Source organism: Nicotiana attenuata, unplaced genomic scaffold (assembly GCF_001879085.1).
Source record: "Nicotiana attenuata strain UT unplaced genomic scaffold, NIATTr2, whole genome shotgun sequence".
In the NCBI taxonomy this organism is placed as follows: domain Eukaryota; kingdom Viridiplantae; phylum Streptophyta; class Magnoliopsida; order Solanales; family Solanaceae; genus Nicotiana; species Nicotiana attenuata.
Genome location: NW_017673856.1, coordinates 50,200 through 55,188, shown reverse-complemented (window position 1 = coordinate 55,188; position 4,989 = coordinate 50,200). Strand labels below are relative to the sequence as shown.

Genomic DNA, 4,989 nt, shown 5'->3' with positions numbered 1-4,989 from the left:
TTTTGGGAAGAAAATAAGAGAATGGGAAGGGGAACCCGTTTTTTGACTCTGGATTTACAAAAAGCGACCAACGTTGGTCGCTATTTTTGTAGCTAATTAAGTTTTGACTGTTTGACCAAAGTAGCGACCAACGTTGGTCACTATTTTTTGACCGTTTGACCAAAATAGCGACCAAAGTTGGTCGCTATTTCTAAAAAAATATTTTAAAACTTTTTTTACTATTTTGGTTCTTTTTGGATATATATATATATATATATATATATATATATATATATATATATATATATATATATATATAGAGAGAGAGAGAGAGAGAGAGAGAGAGAGAGAGAGAGAGTATTGACTAAAACAAAACGTCTCGACTCATATTAATTAATATGTTATAATTGATTCATCGACTTATTGTAACTGAGTTAATGAATTACATTCATTCATCACTAGGTTAAAAATCGATGAATCAATNTCGATATATATAGTATAATATAGTGTGTGTGTATATATATATATATATATATATATATATATATATGTATGTATGTATGTATATATATAGTATTGATTAAAAATAAAACGTCTCGACTTATATCAATTAATATGTTATAATTGATTCATCGACTTATTTTAACGGAGTTAATGAATTACATTCATTCATCACTAGGTTATAAATCGATGAATCAATTATAACATATTAATTGATATAAGTCGAGACGTTTTGTTTTTAATATATATACACGCATCTGAGTAGGTTATAAGTCGATGAATCAATTTACAAGTGNGTCGAAACTTAAAAGAACCCGGCCCTATGGTTTAAAAGTAACGATACATATATAATAATATAGACACACACACACACGCTTCGTTGTACTACTTTAACTACATATATAGCATGTTAGAGTATATTTTAGTGTATTCATCCCTTGTATTACAAAAGTGTTAACGGATTACATTTATATTATTTAGATAGTAAATACAAAAGTAATTTTTAATTTTGACCAATGTTGACCTGAAAAGAGACCAACTTTGGTCGCTAATTATCCAGAAATTAAAATTAGCGACCAAAGTTGGTCGCTAATTATCCAGAAATTCAAATTTGCGACCAAAGTTGGTCGCTAAATTTAAATTCAAATTTATTTATATTTTATATAATATTTAAAATAATAATATAATTGTTAAACGTTAGAACTGGATCCTAGATTAGCGACCAAAGTTGGTCTCTATCTGCTTCCCCTTTCGTAAGCGACCAACTTTGGTCGCTAACTTTGAATTATATTTATTTATATTTTATAATTTTTTTGAATAATATAATTATTAAAATTTTAATACTATACTTATTAAAATTTTATAACTGGGTCCCATATTAGCGACCAAAGTTGGTCTCTATCTGCTTCCCCTTCGTGAGCGACCAACTTTGGTCGCTAATTTTGAATTATATTTATTTATATTTTGATAAATTTTTTTAAATAATAATATAATTATTAAAATTTTATAAGTGGGTCCCCCTTTAGCGACCAAAGTTGGTCGTTAATTTCTGTATTTCTTTGACCAAGCAAGTCTGACCAGTCCGGTCAACATTTTGACTAAATTATCGACCAAAAAGCGACCAAGCTTGGTCGCTAATATATTTAGAATAATTATTTAATTATTTTCTCCAATTTAGCGACCAACTTTGGTCGCTTTTCTTGACAGACCAACGTTGGTCGCAAAATTTTGGTCGTTTTTTTCCGGAATTCTAGTAGTGGTTATCGTTTGTCTTCGTATCATGATGCCACGCACCAATAATATGAAAAATAAACTTGCAATATTACTAAGAAAAAATAGGAGACGGAGTAGAATTATTATATAAAAAAGTATGGTAAAGGATAAAAATGATTATTTAATAATAAAGAAGGACAAGATGATAGAAAAAAGTAAGGTAACGACACTACAACACCAAATCCGTCGTTCCATAAAGTGATACTTTTCGTCATTGGATTTAACGATACAATACAATAAAATTTAAGTAACAATCAAAATAAATATTGTATTTAAAGTAACAATACGATACAATACAATAGGTAACAACCATCCAAACAAACTGTAAAATGCATGTCCTCAGAATATATATAAAAAGATAATTTATTATCAGAAGTATATATGTAACAGAAATGTTGGCAATATCAGAAGTTTTCAAAGCATATATATATATGTTCTTCTTATATTCTAGATGACAAGTATCAACATTGTTTTACATTAAACTTATCTAAGTACAGGGTACCTGTAAATCAAACATCATTGAAAAAGAAAGAAAAAACCAACACAGTGCGTAGGAATCTATGAACCAAGTCCTTTGTCATAAAACCGTCCAATGTAGGACATATAGGGGTATAGCCATTTTAGCATATGCAAACAACTGACAAAAGAATACAAGATTATTCTCCACATCAACCCTGTAATCTGCATAGTCAGAATCAGATATTGATCAAAGAAATTTAAGGTAATATACAATAGTCCGAGCCAAGAAACAGACAAGTGACAGGTTTACAGAAAATTGAGAAAGTAACCAAAATACTTGAAAAAGGAAAAAAACAAAGAAGATAGAGCTAAAAACCTTGGCCATCCAAGATTCTGGTGAAAGACGAAGACGAGTCTATCTTGTGATATGCGCGATGAAAGAATCCAACTCCTTTCGAGAAGCACCCCCTTTCTCTGTGGACCGCCTTACGGCCTCTCCCAGTTCTTCTGCTCTTTTCCTAATCACATCACCTTCTTCTGATGCCATTAACTTCCTCACGACATTCTCAATAGTGGATGCAGTCACCAGCTCATCGCGTTTCCCCCACTCCCTAACAAGCATTCCTATTTTCAATATTTCTGTCACCAAAAAACCATTTTTTGGTTGGTCAGAGTGCATAGGCCAAGCAGCTATTGGCACTCCCATAGTAATGCTCTCTATGCAAGAATTCCATCCGCAATGACTCATGAATCCACCTGTCGACGAATGAGCCAAGATTTCTGGTTGTGGTGCCCAATCTCTAACCACTAAACCTACCTCTTTCACTCTTTCTTCAAACCCTTCTGGCAACTCAACTTTTCTAGCTTCTCCAGTAAAGATATCTCCTCTATTGGCATCTCTCAACACCCATATGAACTTCTGTTTGCTTTGTTCTAATCCCATCGCGAGCTCCTTGATTTCTCTATAGGGAAATGAAGTTGTTGTTCCAAACGATATATAAAGAACTGATCTTGGAGGTTGTTTGTTAAGCCAATCCAAACATATATTATTCCCATTTGAGATATGATCTAGTTTAGTAGGGAGAATTGGTCCAATTGCCCATTGTTTCTTGTTCTGTTCACTTCTTACTTCTGCCAACAATCAAGAAATTTGCCTTCAATTACATTACTCGTATTATGGATATCACCTGATCCGATTTCCATATACGGTTTCTGAGAAGCTCCAAATTCCCTGATTTCATCTGTCATTATTCCTTCAAGGGAAGGTAGCTTTTTAAGCAATTCTTCCTCAAGTTGGACAGACAACCCCCTAGTTATACATATCAAGCAGTACAAAGTGAATACTGAAATGCAATTATATACATAAGATTCCACATTGGGAAAGGACTTAACATCCTGAACATTGTAGGACATTAAAGAATCATGAACAACAACAACTCGTCTTGATTTTGAAGAAATATCGCGAAAGAAGGAAGCAATGGGCTCGCGCAAAAGCATACAAGCATCCCATGATGGCTGAAGATGTGCGGGAAATTTGCTTGAGGAATTAAAGTCAGGTTCAGGGGAGGCAAATTCAGGAGTTGGTAAGTCATGGAAATGGATTTTGGCTATGTCCGAAGGATTTAAGGCGTTGGCTCGAACTCTGGCTTGACGATTATGTGTAGCTGAGCCAACATAGTAGACAGGAAGATCATAAGAGGAGATTAAACAAGAAAGTTGGAGAAGTTGGTTGAGATGGCCTTGAGCTGGAAATGGAACCATGATTATAGCTACTTCATCTTTTTTCAAGCAGCTAATAAGTTCATGGTTTGGTAAATTCTCACAGCTACCCATAGAATTAAGAAGAAAAAACAGGTTTTTGGTATTTCAACCTTTTGTATTAATCTAGTCTATGAGAATTGAACAAAAGTGGACAGAACAAGACTTGGAAATTATGTTCTTGAAGTGTTCTATATATATAAGAAAAAAAAACTGTCTCAGTTCCTTTTCCGTTGAAGTCGATCGGCAATGATTGATATGTACAAATAATATGTCGTATATCGTTACGTCATACAATTTGTTCGATCTTGTGAGACATAATATAATATCCATTCATATATATGAGTGCTTTGCACTCCACGTTCAACCTAATAGGTCCTTGTTTCTGTATGGGTCAGAATCCAGCCAAGAATATTTAAGATAAGATAACGGTAAAGGAAGGACTCTCGACTCATAATTGGTCGAGGTGGTCCAGGCAGCAACAAGACTCATAGCCGAAGAGTCGACAACAAGCCGTGGTCAAGATGTCAGTAATGGTCGGGGTCGAGCACCGTTGACGAAGCTGTAACGGCTAGTTTTCTAAAGTAGAATATTAAAGAGAATATTCTAGTGATATTAGGGTTTACTAGAAATCTGTCTCATATAAAAGGAAAAAGGGATAATGATATGGGGCATGTGATATTCATTTGTAAGAAAAGACTTTGACAAAAGATTCTCTCTCTTTTACTAAGATACAAACATCATCTTTCCAATTAGATTTTTGTCGATATTATTCCATACACAACCATCAGATCCGAGAATAATTCAATCAATCAAGGATTCATTTGTCATTCATTATTGTCAGGAGAAGCAACTGTTTAGTTCACCCTTTATTGGGCGAATCACCCCTCCTATTTAATTACTTTAATTCCATTTATTGTCATTCATTCCTATTAAGAGGGTGTTTGGCTAAGCTTATAAGCTGGTCAAACTAGCTTATAAGTACTTTTTGCATATTTACGCGTTTGATAAAATTAAAAG

At 33.5% G+C, this 4,989-nt stretch overlaps 1 pseudogene; it reads right to left on the bottom strand.

Moving 5' to 3' along the window:
- Nucleotides 1-2,103: 2,103 nt before the first annotated feature.
- On the bottom strand, nt 2,104-4,134 carry LOC109217465 (annotated as a pseudogene).
- Nucleotides 4,135-4,989: the final 855 nt, after the last annotated feature.